Below are 14,999 nucleotides of genomic sequence, written 5' to 3'. Positions count from 1 at the left end.
CCTTGCTGCATGTCTGAGCTTTGTTTCCTCATCTGCAAAATGGAGATAAACAATAGCAGAGAATTATTTTTCTGATGTAAACAGAATTATATCAGAGAATAATATGAGAGAATCAATTAATGGTGATGAGCTTTTAGAAACAACACCGAAAATACAATCCATGTAAGAAAAAATTACTAAGTTGGACTTGATTAAAATTAAAAATTTCTGTTCTTCAAAGGAGACGGTTAAGAGGGTGAAAAGGCAAGCCATGGGCTGAGTGAAAATATTTGTAAAACATGTCTGACAAAGGACTTATATTCAAGATATACAAAGAATCCACTGAGAACACTTATGTTTATAAATTTGAAAATGAAAATGTATTTTACAAACATAAGATTTTTTTACTTAAAATATTTGTATTTTTCTTGAAAATAATACACAATCATGTAGAAAACATAAAAATGAAATGAGAAAAGTCTTCAGAAAAAAATCCAATTCATCCCATCACTCAGAAGTGACTCTTGACATTTTGATGTATTTACTCCCTTTTTGCTAAATACACAAAAATATACACATATGTTTCCTTAGTTAGTTGATGTTTAAAATCATCCTATTTCTTCTGCCTCACAATGCCTGGATATTTACTGAGTCAAATACTGAGGAATAGAATATTAAGTCCTGTTCGACAAAGTAACATCAGCTAGCCCCTGGAGCCACACCTGGGTCTGGGTCATAGTTGGGTAAAGAAGTTACTCATCTGTGGGCGGCACCTGTGGCTCAGTGAGTAGGGCACCGGCCCCATATGCCGAGGGTGGCGGGTTCAAACCCAGCCCCGGCCAAACTGCAACAAAAAAAATAGCCGGGCGTTGTGGCGGGCGCCTATAGTCCCAGCTGCTTGGGAGGCTGAGGCAAGAGAATCCCGTAAGCCCAAGAGTTAGAGGTTGCTGTGAGCCGTGTGACGCCACGGCACTCTACCTGAGGGCGGTACAGTGAGACTCTGTCTCTACAAAGAGTTAGAGGTTGCTGTGAGCCGTGTGACGCCACGGCACTCTACCTGAGGGCGGTACAGTGAGACTCTGTCTCTACAAAGAGTTAGAGGTTGCTGTGAGCCGTGTGACGCCACGGCACTCTACCTGAGGGCGGTACAGTGAGACTCTGTCTCTACAAAGAGTTAGAGGTTGCTGTGAGCCGTGTGACGCCACGGCACTCTACCTGAGGGCGGTACAGTGAGACTCTGTCTCTACAAAAAAAAAAAAAAAAAAAAAGAAGTTACTCATCTGGAGTATGCTTGCTGGCCTCTCCTACCTCTGCACAGACTGTGTTTCTATTTGGGTGTGTACATGTCTGAATGAGTGTGCACACATGCACAAACACCAGGAAAGCAAGTGAGAGGGCTGAGGCCTAGTCATTGCATTGCAAGGTTGCCCACTATTTAAGATACAGGCAGTCCCCAGGTTACGAATGAGATAGGTTCTGTGGGTTTGTTCTTAAGTTGAATTTGTATGTAAGTTGGAACAGGTACATTTACCTATTACCTGTAGTAGCCTTCCTTTGTAAGTGCAAATTGTATGTAAGTCAGATGTTTGTAACTCTGGGACTGCCTTTAGTGTCAGGAAGCCTCTGCCAAGGTTTTTCTTATCTTTAGAACAGTTTTATTGAAGTTAACATAAATACAGAAAAATGTAAAAATCCTAAGTATACTGGGCGGCGCCTGTGGCTCAGCGGGTAGGGCGCCAGCCCCATATGCCGAGGGCGGGTTCAAACCCGGCCCCGGCCAAACTGCAACAACAACAAAAAATAGCCAGGTGTTGTGGCGGGCGCCTGTAGTCCCAGCTACTCGGGAGGCTGAGGCAAGAGAATCGCCTAAGCCCAGGAGTTGGAGGTTGCTGTGAGCTGTGTGACGCCATGGCACTATACCAAGGGCGATAAAGTGAGACTCTGTCTCTACCAAAAAAAAAAAAAAAAATCCTAAGTATACAACTAGAATTTTCAAACTGAATGCATCTACATCAAGAAATGTTACCAGGGCTCGGTGCCTGTGGCTCAAGCGGCTAAGGTGCCAGCCACATACACCTGAGCTGGCGGGTTCAAATCCAGCCCAGGCCCACCAAACAACAATGACGGCTGCAACCTAAAAAAAAAAAAAAATAGCCGGGCGTTGTGGCGGGCGCCTGTAGTCCCAGCTACTTGTGAGATGGAGGCAGGAGAATTGCTTGAGTCCAGGAGTTGGAGGTTGCTGTGAGCTGTGATGCCACAGCACTCTACCCAGGGTGACAGCTTGAGGCTCTGTTACCAGGATTGTGCTGGTCTCCATGGCAGGACCTCGGAGCCAAGACGAGAGAAAATGCTGCTGTGAAGACACAGTTACAGCTTTCACATAAATGAAGCTACAACTATCTTGATTTAGTGCCCCCAAAGGAAGAACTTCAGTGGACAAGAAAGGGCATTTCTGGTAGAATGCTTGAGGCTTGGAATTTAAACTTGAGCAACTGCCTGAAGTTTTATGTATCCAGAAGATAGTAGAAAATGAAGTTATCTTCCTTCCATTGGAAAATCCCAGTCTGGGCAAAATTCTGAAATGACCGTTGCCAGCCCATCAGAAAATGGACAGGTATGGGCGGCGCCTGTGGCTCAGTCGGTAAGGCGCCGGCCCCATATACCGAGGGTGGCGGGTTCAAACCCGGCCCCGGCTGAACTGCAACCAAAAAATAGCCGGGCGTTGTGGCGGGCGCCTGTAGTCCCAGCTACTCGGGAGGCTGAGGCAAGAGAATCGCTTAGGCCCAGGAGTTGGAGGTTGCTGTGAGCTGTATGATGCCACGGCACTCTACCCGAGGGCCATAAAGTGAGACTATGTCTCTACAAAAAAAAAAAAAAAAAAAAAAAAAAGAAAATGGACAGGTACTTCGTGTAATTCCGTCTACTCAGACAGGAACGGCACAAGTTATTTTACCTAAGGGGCAGCTTGTGGATGTGAAAAGTCCTCAGAATATCTCTGAAGAGAAACCCGGTGACAGAAACTTAACAACTGGAAGAATAAATGCTTTAGCAGACAATCCAAGTAGTTACATTCTTCATCCACAAACATGCCTCACATTGCCCAAAAAGTCAGTGACCAGAATGCCTGAAGAACCTTTTCTAGTTCCTCTTCAGCCCCTTTCTTGTAGCACACCTGTATGGGCCTGTCGTCTTAGGAGCTGTGAGAAAATTGGAGATTCATATCGTGACTACTGTATAATTGAGACTGAATTAGAAAGTATTCTAACATTACATAACTAACAAACACAGACTTTTGGGGGACCTGCCAGTCTCCAAGCCCAGCCAAGCCTGCTACACGCTTGATGTGGAAATCCCAGTATGTCCCATATGATGGAATCCCATTTGTCAATGCAGGGAGTAGAGCTGTGGTAATGGAGTGTCAGTATGAGCCAAGGAGAAAAGATTTCCAGTTAAAAAACATCAATGAGCAGGGAAGCAGGGCCTGTCAGCTCTACAAAGCCACTTGTCCAGCTCGGATTTACATTAAAAAGATACAGAAGTCTCCTGAATACAGAGTTCCTATAGACCCCAAAACTGATAAGAAAATAATCAGAATGGAGCAGGAGAAAGCCTTTGACATGCTAAAGAAGAACATGGTAGACGCTGGTGGTGTTCTTAGTTGGTATGTACAGTTACCTACACAGCAAGCTCATCAGTATCATGAATCAGAGACTCCCTAATTGCCACCTTCCCCTTTTCCTACCTCTTCTGTTGAAGAAGAAGAAACTGCAGTTAGAGATGAGAATTGTGCATTACCCTCACGTTTACATCCTCGAGTAGGACATAAGATTCAAGAATTAGTATCACAGGGAATAGAACAAGTATATGCAGTAAGGAAACAGCTAAGAAAGTTTGTTGAAAGGGACATGTTCAAACCTGATGAGGTACCTGAAAGACATAATTTATCTTTTTTTCCAACTTGTAAATGACATAAAAAATCGCATCCATGAAGTACAGAAATCCTTGGGAAATGGAGATATGGTATATAACTCAGAGATTATTCCAGCAAGTTTCAGTGCACTACAGACAATGGGAATATTCTCATAGAAACTGTGACAGTTACATTTGCAGAAGGAAATTCACCAGGAGAATCTGTTACCACCAAAGTGGAAACAAATCAGACAGGAGGTTCTTTGTCTCCTGAGTCAACCCACTTGCACTCTTCACTTTCCTCATTTCAGGCGAGAAATGAGCCATACACAACCACAGGATTTGCAGTTACAACCAAGGTTCACCTCACCTGATGGATCACTGGCTCTGCTATCAGTAAATAACCACCCTTCCTCCAGTCCTTCAAGGCTTTTGGATTCAGTAGGAAGTGCTATAATGAATAATAATTCTCTACTGCTTGGTCAAAGTCAAAGCCTTGAAACAGATACATGTCTAACCCAAAACAATACTACTGCCTCTACCATGGGTAACCTTCCAGGACCAGGTCAAAATCTACTTGCAATGGATCAACTAGTAGAAGTTGACGACACTGAGGATACAGGAAATCTGGAAGGAACTGTTCATCAGATTCTGTTGGGAGATGTGCAGACCATTCCAATACAGATTATAGACAATCATCCAACTCTTATTGAAGAAAATCCAGATGGTATCATTTTCTGTGAGCCAAGAACCCAAAGAACCAGCATTGTCTATGGGAAGAAAAAGAAATACAGACTGTAAAAAATTATCTGCTACATAAATTATTGAAGCTTTTCAGAATTTACAACTTTGGTGACTTCTGATGTCATAGAAAAGAAGGTGAATATTGTCAAAGTGCAGCATTGTGATAACTGGACAGAAGACTGATTTGATGAGAAGCTTTGATTTAAAACTGATATGTTTGTTGCAAATGCCATATTTTTACCTTGAGATATTTTATTCTTCTTATTTTGTATAATTTTTATTCTTTTTGATTATCTAATAAGGCCAGTATTTCAAAAGTTCTTCTGAACTCATCCAAGTAATATAGTCTGAATACAAATACTTAACTTTATTCATCCTTGGGAAAAAAAAAAGAAATGTTACCAGCATCCCAGAAACCTCCTCTGCTCCAATAGGTGACCTGATTTCTAACACCATAGACAACTTTGCCAAACAGACTTGCCAATTTAGTAATGAACTTGATAAAGGGGGGTGGCACCTGTGGCTCAATGAGTAGGGCACCAGCCTATATACTGAGGATAGTGGGTTTGAACGTGGCCCCAGCCAAACTGCAACAAAAAATAGCCGGGTATTGTGGCAGGTGCCTGTAATCTCAGCTACTTGGGAGGCTGAGGCAAGAGAACCACCTAAGCCCAAGAACTGGAGGTTGCTGTGAGCTGTGACGCCATGGCACTTTACCTAGGGTAACAAAGTGAGACTCGGTATCTAAAAAAAAAAAAAAAAGAACTTGATAAAGGAAACAATTAGGTTGTTAAGAAGTGTCCTATTTTTGGGCGGTGCCTGTGGCTCAGTGAGTAGGGCGCCGGCCCCATATGCCAAGGGTGGCGGGTTCAAACCCAACCCCGGCCAAACTGCAACAAAAAAAATAGCCGGGCGTTGTGGCGGGCGCCTATAGTCCCAGCTGCTTGGGAGGCTGAGGCAAGAGAATCGGGTAAGCTCAAGAGTTAGAGGTTGCTGTGAGCCGTGTGATGCCATGGCACTCTATCCAGGGTGGTACAGTGAGACTCTGTCTCTACAAAAAAAAAAAAAAAGTGTCCTATTTTCTTAAGTTTGACAGTTGATATCTCTGATAGTTAACTTTGACTTTTCTTATTTTTCTTTTCTTTTGTGAACGTGCATCTTCAGTCTTTCAAAGCAATGTTTTGGCTTGTGATTATCTTTCAAAAATTTTTTTTAGAAAAATTTTTGTGAAATTACGGATAAGTCAAAAATTTGTGTTGGTTTTGAATATGAGTTCCATCGTGGAACCAGTGCAGCACAGATAGCTCAAAATCGCGATCATTAGGGAAGGAACATATAGTACATTTGGCTAATGAACACACAGTACGTCCATGGTTTGAGAAGTTCTATTCTGGTGATTTTATCTTGAAAATGAGCCACATGGGCTACCTGAGACCATGGTGGATAATAATGAGCTGAAAGCCGTAGCGGAAACAAATCCATCTTAACCCATGTGTGAATTAGCAGCAAGGTTTGACATTACTATTCCAACAATATTGGACTGTTTGAAACAGATCAGCAAGGTAAAGACACTGGGTAGATGGGTACCGCATGTATTAAATAAGCACCAGAAAAGAAATCGTCTCGAAGCTTGACTTTCTTTGCTATCACGACATAAAGGTGAACCATTTCTACACTGTATTGTTATATATGATGAAACATGCATTCTTTTTGATGATCACAAGCATTTGGCACAATGGTTGAATTAAAATAAAGTGCCAAAACACAGTTCAAAACTGAATACTGATCACATAAAGCTAATGGTGTCTGTTTGGTGGCCCAGCATTGGTATTATCCACTACAGCTTCATGAAACCTGGTCGGTTGATTACAGCGGATGTCTACTGCAACCAAATGGATGGAATGATGACGATGCTTACCATAAGCAGCTGAGATTGGTCAATAGAGACAGGCCAATCCTCTTGCAAGACAATACTCAACCACATGCCACACAAAGAATGCTACTCAAAGTACAGAAGATGGACTTGGAAACTCTCTGTCATCCACCATATTCACCAGGACTTGCACCAACTGACTCCACTTTTTCCAGGCTTTGGACCACTCTTTACAAAGAAAAATATTCAATTATCAACAAGCTGTGGAAACAGGCTTTCATTGGGCTGGGTGTAATGGCTCACGCCTGTAATCCCAGCCCTCCAGGAGGCCAAGGGGGAAGATCACCTGAACTTATGCATTTGAGACCAGCCTGAGCTAGAGTGAAACCCTCATCTCTAAAAATAGCCAGGTGGCTGGACATGGTGGCTTATGCCTAGTGCTTGTAATCCTGGCACTCTGGGAGGCCAAGGAAGGTGGATTGCCTGACTTCACAGGTTTGAGACCAGCCTGAACCAGAGTGAGACGTAGTCTCTAAAAATAGCCAAGCATTGTAGAGGGTGCCTATAGTCGTAGCTACTTGGGAGGCTGAGGCAAGAGAATCACTTGAGCCCAGGAGTTTGAGGTTGCTGTGAGCTATTACACCAAGGCACTCTACTGAGGGTGACAAAGTGAAACTTTATCTAGAAAAAAAGAGAAAAAAAAGACAAAAATTTTCATGATTTCATCACCACTCTCTCTGGCATAAACCAGTTACTGTTAAGATGGGGAAACTTAACAGTAAGTTAAATTGACCAGATGTGGGCAGCGCCTGTGGCTCAAAGGATTAGGGTGCTGGCCCCATATACCAGAGGTGGTGGCTTCAAACCTGGCCCCAGCCAAAAACTGAAAAAAAAAAAATGGCGAACCTGTATTGATAGTTTAGATGTGGTCTAGTGGACTTTGATTAACTGTACTGCTTCTTGTCTGAGATATAATAAACTTCTGACTTGAAATTGGACATTTCATATTTAATGACCTAGTATGATATCTTCATGAACAACCTGAAAAGACAAGGGTTGCATCTGATATAAATAATTTAGAACCAGGGAGGCGCCTGTGGCTCAAAAGGGTAGGGCGCTGGTCCCATATGCTGGAAGTGGTGGGTTCAAACCCAGCCCCGGCCAAAAACCACAAAAAAAAAAAAAAAAAAAAAAATTTAGAACCAGAGTTCCACCAAGGGAATGAGGTCAACTAGGTAGGCCTGTGGACTTCGATGCAGAAAGGCATCATGATGGCCTTGGACTTGGGCAGCGCAGCTTTGCTCTCTAGGAAACATTGGGGTGCTATGAAGCCTTTGATTGATGTCCTGTCTAACCTGTGTCTGACCTACTGCTTTAAATATTGCCTTTCTAACTTCAGATAACCCATTGCCAATGAGTTGTCCTGACTCATGTCCTGCCAGGCAAAATTAATCTCCTTTCCTTGTTGTCCCATTCGTTGTTAGTTTGATGTCTGCTAAGCCTGCTGCCTGCCCTGATCATGCCCACTATGACCCTAAAAATAGCCAAGCATTTTTATGTACACAAAGACTATGTACACAAAGTCTAATGTGTACATAGACTTTTGAAATGTTCAGACCTAGACAATTCACTCTGAGAAAACTATGAATAATGAGATTCAAAGATTGGAAAAGTGCAGGAAAGAGTAGGAATATTTTAGCATGTTGGTGATTTTTAAGATCAAGGAAGTCAACATAGGTCTCAAATCTCAAAATAGTTCATTTTGGGTCTGATATAATTACTCATCAAACATAGAGCAGGATCAAAAATTCCCAAAAGTACGCTGGGTAAAAGTTATGTATTCCTTCTATGCATAGATTTTATTTTTTTCTCATGTTCTTCTGCACATCTTCGCTCCTCTTGCTGGTTGGAAATCATTAAAGCAGCCTTGAAAGCTATTTGGGTATGGTCAATGTTGGCAGGAGTCCATGAGGATTTTGTGAGAGCCCTGCATATAAGGTTCAATATAATGAATTGTAAGGAGTTGGAGATACATACAGGATGAGGGTGATTTACAACATCAGTTATAGCTTCGAATATAGGAGTAGAGTTGGAAGAGACCTCAGAGGTTAAATAGATTAGTCTCCTACTCAGTGAAGTAATCCCTTTGGCAATAACCTTGATAGATGTTTATTTAACATCTGCTTGAACATTTTCAATGATCTCTGATGATGAGAAGCTCACTGCTTATCTAGGCAGGTCATTTTATTTATTCTCGACTTGCATTATTAGAAAGCTTTTCTTTATAATGATTCAAGGTTTGCCTTCCTATTTTGACTCCATAGGGAACCCAGTTTTTTCCTCAGAAGGAACACAGTAGCATACTGGCATGAAATCTTTCCTCAGGCTGATATCTTCCAGTGTTTTTCCTCTACTTTCTTTGAGGATTTTTATGCCTTAAATTTAAGGCATGAAATGATAAAAATAATTTTTGTGAATGGGGAAAGGTGTGGGTCCAGTTTCAGTTTTTTACATGTGGATATCGGTTCTCCCAGCACCATTTATTGAATAGGGAGTCTTTCCCCCAGTGGATGCTCTTGTTTGGTTTATCGAAGATTAGATGGTTGTAAGATGTTAGTTTCACTTCCTGGTTTTCTATTCAATCCCAAATGTCTATGTCTCTATTTTTGTGCCAGTACCATGCTGTCTTGACCACTATGGCCTTGTAGTATAGCCTAAAATCTGGTATGCTGATGCCCCGGCTTTGTTATTATTACTAAGAACTGCCTTAGCTATAGAGGGTTTTTTTCTGGTTCCACACAAAACTAAGAATCATTTTTTCCAAGTCTTGAAAGTATGATGTTGGTATTTTAATAGGGATGGCATCGAATTGGTAGATTGCTTTGGGAAGTATAGACATTTTAACAATGTTGATTCTTCCCAGCCACGAGCATGGTATGTTCTTCCATTTGTTAATATTCTCTGCTATTTCCTTTCTTAGGGTTTCATAATTTCCTTTATAGAGGTCCTTCACCTCTTTTGTTAAATATATTCCTAGGTATTTCATTTTCTTTGAAGCTGTGGTGAAGGGAGTTGTGTCCTTAATTAGCCTCTCATCTTGGCTGTTATTGGTATATACAAAGGCTTCCATCTTGTGGACATTGATTTTATATCCTGAGACGTTACCGTATTTTTTGCTGACTTCCAAGAGTCTTGTGTTTGAGTCTTTGGGGTTCTCTAAGTATAAGATCATATCATCAGCAAAGAGGGAGAGTTTGACCTCCTCTGCTCCCATTTGCATGCCCTTTATTTCCTTGTCTTGCCTGATTGTGTTTGCTAGAACTTCCAGCACTATGTTGAATAGTAGTGGTAATAGAGGACAACCTTGTCTGGTTCCAGTTCCAAGTGGAAAAGCTTTCATTTTTACTCCATTCAGTAAAATATTAGCTGTGGGTTTGCAATAGCAAGCTTCAATCAGTTTAAGAAATGTGCCACCTGGGCGGCACCTGTGGCTCAGTCGGTAGGGTGCCGGCCCCATATACCGAGGGTGGCGGGTTTAAACCCGGCCCCGGCCAAACTGGAACCAAAAAATAGCCGGGCGTTGTGGCGGGCGCCTGTAGTTCCAGCTGCTCGGGAGGCTGAGGCAAGAGAATCGCTTAAGCCCAGGAGTTGGAGGTTGCTGTGAGCTGTGTGAGGCCACGGCACTCTACCGAGAGCCATAAAGTGAGACTCTATCTCTACAAAAAAAAAAAAAAAAGAAAAGAAATGTGCCACCTATGCCTATACTCTTCAGTGTTCTAATTAGAAAAGGATGCTGGATTTTATCGAATGCTTTTTCTGTGTCTATTGAGAGGATCATATGGTCTTTGTTTTTGCTTCTGTTGATACGGTGAATAATGTTTGTAGACTTGCGTATGTTAAACCATCCTTGCATCCCTGGGATGTAACCTACTTGGTCATGATGTATGACTTTTTTGATGATAAGCTGTAATCTATTGGCTAGGATTTTGTTGAGAATTTTTGCATCTATATTCATTAGTGAAATTGGTCTGAGGTTCTCCTTTTTAGTTGGGTCTTTTCCTGGTTTTGGTATCAGGGTGATGTTTGCTTCATAGAACATGTTGGGGAAGATTCCTTCCTCCTCAGTTTTTTGGAATAATTTCTCCAGTATGGGAATAAGCTCTGTTCTTGCATTATTGGAACTGTGAACTATAATAAAAATAAAATCCTAAACCCTCTGCTAACTGAATGAACCCCTCTCAGCCCTGGGGACCCTAGAGACACCTTAACACTGAGTTCCCAGCCATAACTGGATGGGAGAGAGATAAAGCACAATGTCACAAGTATACAGTTTCCCAAGTATTCATGCCACATCTGATAGCCTGTTGATTTTATCGAATGCTTTTTCTGGGTCTACTGAGAGGATCATATGGTCTTTGTTTTTGCTTCTGTTGATATGGCAAATAATGTGTATAGGCTTGCATATGTTAAACCAGCCTTGCATCCCTGGAATGAAACCTACTTCATCAGCATGTTGAATATGTATATCTGACCACCCCATCAGTATAAAATCTTGTTCCTTTTACCTGTCCTTTGAAGCATATATGCCTGGCTCCTTTCTGCCCATCAGGCAGCTGTTACCCTTTATGAGAAATAAAGTTCTTATTTTCCAGAGTAAAAACCTCTTTAATTTTTTTTTTTTAGTTAATGGAATGAATAGGTGAACCTGAGGTTAATCATGACTGCATTCTACATACTGTTTTAGTGTTCCTTCTGAGAGCTTAGTCAGTCAGATTTTGAATTGTAAGAATCTAAGTCAAAATGCACTGTATCTGGGAGAAGATTGAATAGGTTATTCCAGAAACAAGAGACAAGCTTATTATATATGTGGTCTTGTATTATCTTATTCAAAAAACTGTCTCTATTTTTTTTTGGTAGAGACGTTGAGACAGAGTCTCACTTTATGGCCCTCGGTAGAGTGCCGTGGCCTCACACAGCTCACAGCAACCTCCAACTCCTGGGCTGAAGCGATTCTCTTGCCTCAGCCTCCCGAGTAGCTGGGACTACAGGTGCCCACCACAATGCCCGGCTATTTTTTGGTTTCAGTTTGGCCGGGGCCGAGTTTGAACCCGCCACCCTCGGTATATGGGGCTGGTGCCTTACCGACTGAGCCACAGGCGCCGCCCCAAAAAACTGTCTCTAGGGCGGCACCTGTGGCTCAAGGAGTAGGGAGCCGGTCCCATATGCTGGAGGTGGTGGGTTCAAACCCACCCCCGGCCAAAAACCACAAAAAAAAAAAAAAAAAAAAAAAAGCTGTCTCTATTTTTTCCTATTATTTTTCTTGTCTTTTCTTCCCCATGTTATTAAAAAAATTTAAAAAATTGAGATATAATTCACACACTGTAAAATTCACCTTTAAAAGTGGCTTGTTAGTATATGCACAGAGTGGTGTAATGATCACCCCTAATTCTAGAACTTTTCAGAATCTCAGTTACTGGGTCCTACAGTAAGTAACTCTATGGCTAACTTACTAAAGAACTGTCAACCTGCTTCCTGCAGTGGCTGAATCCTTTCACATTCCCACCAGTAAATAAATGAGGGTTGCAATCTTTCCACCTCTTTGCTGTACAGGAATCTCAGTAGGCATGATGGCAACTCATTTGTGTTTTTTTTTTTTTTTTTTGTAGAGACAGAGTCTCACTTTATGGCCCTTGGTAGAGTGCCGTGGCCTCACACAGCTCACAGCAACCTCCAACTCCTGGGTTTAAGTGATTCTCTTGTCTCAGCCTCCTGAGTAGCTGGGACTACAGGCGCCTGCCACAACACCCAGCTATTTTTTGGTTGCAGTTCAGCCGGGGCCGGGTTTGAACCCGCCACCCTTGGTATATGGGGCCAGCGCCTTACCAACTGAGCCACAGGCGCCGCCATTTGTGGTTTTGATTTGCATTTCCTTGCTGACAATGGCTCTGAGCATCTTTCCATGTGCTTTTTAGCCATTTGCATGTCTTCTTTGGGGAAAGGTTTATTCAAATCATTTCCATGTTTTTTTTTTTTTTTTTTTTTTTTTTGTAGAGACAGAGTCTCACTTTATGGCCCTCAGTAGAGTGCCGTGGCCTCACACAGCTCACAGCAACCTCCAGCTCCTGGGCTTAAGCGATTCTCTTGCCTCAGCCTCCCGAGCAGCTGGGACTACAGGCGCCCGCCACAACGCCCAGCTATTTTTTTGTTGCAGTTCGGCCGGGGCGGGTTTGAACCCGCCACCCTCGGCATATGGGGCCGGCACCTTACCGACTGAGCCACAGGCGCCGCCCCCATTTGCATGTTTTTTAGTTGGGTTACTTGTCCTTTTTTTTTTTTTTGGTAGAGACAGACTCTCACTTTTTCACCCTCAGTAGAGTACTGTGGCATCACAGCTCACAGCATCCTCCAGCTCTTGGGCTTAGGTGATTCTCTTGCCTCAGCCTCCCGAGTAGCTGGGATTGCAGGAGCCCACCACAACGCCCAGCTATTTTTTGTTGTTGTTGTTGTTGTAGTTTGGCTGGAGCTGGGTTTGAACCCACTACCCTCGGTATATGGGGCCAGCGAATTACCCACCGAGCCACAGGCGCTGCCCCCACTGAATGTTTTTAATTGGCTTATCGAAGATCAAAAGTTTATTTTTTCACAAAGAAAACTAGTTGATTGCTACACTTCTCTTGCTGGTTAAAATAAAACACATCTCTCTAAATTTATTTTGAATAGGAAAGTATCTTAAAATAAAGAATAGCTGTTTCTCTGGGCATCCTCATAAGAATAGGAAAGTATCTTAAAATAAAGAATAGCTGTTTCTCTGGGCATCCTCATAAGAATGACATTGTCTTTAAGTCCTGCATGACAATCCCTGCTGCATTTCTCTGTCATGGTAGAGCATAAGCAACCTCAAACTCTTGGACTCAAGGGACCCTCCTGCATCAGCTTCCCAAGTAGGTGGGACAACAGGGTGACCTGGAAGTCTGATTACTTTCTTATTATCATCCAACTATTGGATGCTTATCCAAAATACCTCATCATGGGAGTATAAAATGTGGGCTTCAAGCAGACACAGGAGATCTACCTGTCCCTCAAAGGGAAGGCTGTAAATCTGATGGACAAGAACACCATGATGTATAGGGCCATCCCAGGGCATCTGGAAAACAGCTCAGCTCTGGAGAAACTGTTGCCAGATAGTTGCCACATATCCAGGGAATGTGGGCTTTGTGGTCATCAAGGAGGATGTCACTGAGATCATGGACATGCTGCTGGCCAATAATGTGCCAGCTGCCATCTGTGCTGGTGCCATTGCTACATGTGATGTCACTGTGCCAGCCAGAACGCTGGTCTGGAGCCTGAGAAGACCTTCTTCTTCCAGGCTTTGGGCATCATCATACAAACCTCCAGGGGCTCCATTGAAATTCTGAGCGATGGGTTGGGTGGTATCTGTGGCTCAAAGGGGTAGGGCGCCAGCCCCATATGCCAGAGGTGGTGGGTTCAAACCCAGCCCTGGCCAAAAAAACCCCCAAAAAACAAAAAAACTAAGAAATTCTGAGTGATGGGCAGTTGGTTAAGACTGGACAGAAAGTAGGAGCCAGAGAAGCTACACCGCTGAACATGCTGGACCTCTCCCCCTGCTCCTTCAGGCTGCTCATCCAACAGGATTTTGTCACCAGCAGCACGCACAGCCCTGAAGTGCTTGACATCATGGGGGAAACCTACACTCTTACTTCCTGGAGAGTGTCTTCTGTGTTGCTGGTGTTTGTCTGCAGTTGGTTACCCAACTGCTGCACCAGTTCCCTGCCCTACCATCAATGAGTACAAATGAGTCCTGACTTTGTCAGGAGGGACTGATTACACCTTCGCACTTGCTGAAAAGGTCAAGGCCTTTTTGGCTGATCCATCTGGGTTTGTGTCTGCTGCCACCGCTGCTGCTGCTCCTGCTGCTGCCATAGCTGCAGCCAAGATTGAAGCTGGAGAAGAGTCAGAGGAGTCAGATGAGGATATGGGACTTAGTCTCTTTGACTAATCACCAAAATGCAACCAAATTCAGCCAGTTTTATTTGCAAAACATGGAAATAAAGGCTTACTTACCTTAAAAAAAAAAGGAATATCAATATTTTACATGTCACTCGGTAGTGAGTTCTTTGTTTTTCTTTTTTTCTCATTTTTTAAATTTCAGATTAATATGAAGGTACAGTTAGGTTGCAATGTTTGCATTTGTTAGATAAAGTCCCTGTCGTAGTTGTGTCCCACACCCAGAAAGAAGTAAGTTCTTATTAGGCACCAGAAATGGTCTTTCCTTGGGAATAAAATAAGCACAGAAAGGGTTTAACACATTTTCAGCATGGAGCTGTCAACAGTGTCAGTTGTGAAGAAGACATTCCTCAAAAGATGTCAAAGATGGCTGGGCATTCCACCAAAGTGGTGGCTCATGCCTGTAATCCTAGCACTCTAGGAGGCCAAGGTGGGTGATTACTTCAGATAAGGAGTTCAAGGCCAGCCT

The 14,999-nt window shown here is 42.8% G+C and overlaps 2 pseudogenes across 1 annotated transcript; both read left to right on the top strand.

The window, feature by feature from the left end:
• The first annotated feature begins 2,560 nt into the window (after positions 1-2,560).
• LOC128589600 (calcium-responsive transcription factor-like) lies at positions 2,561-4,708 on the top strand (annotated as a pseudogene).
• Positions 4,709-11,937: 7,229 nt separating this feature from the next.
• LOC128589716 (60S acidic ribosomal protein P0-like) lies at positions 11,938-14,600 on the top strand (annotated as a pseudogene). Its single transcript, XR_008381122.1, has 3 exons — positions 11,938-11,990; positions 13,451-13,927; positions 14,050-14,600. The product of XR_008381122.1 is annotated as a 60S acidic ribosomal protein P0-like (transcript).
• Positions 14,601-14,999: the final 399 nt, after the last annotated feature.

This window comes from Nycticebus coucang, chromosome 7 (assembly GCF_027406575.1).
Source record: "Nycticebus coucang isolate mNycCou1 chromosome 7, mNycCou1.pri, whole genome shotgun sequence".
Taxonomy (NCBI): Eukaryota; Metazoa; Chordata; class Mammalia; order Primates; family Lorisidae; genus Nycticebus; species Nycticebus coucang.
This window is presented reverse-complemented; position numbering and strand designations above follow the sequence as displayed.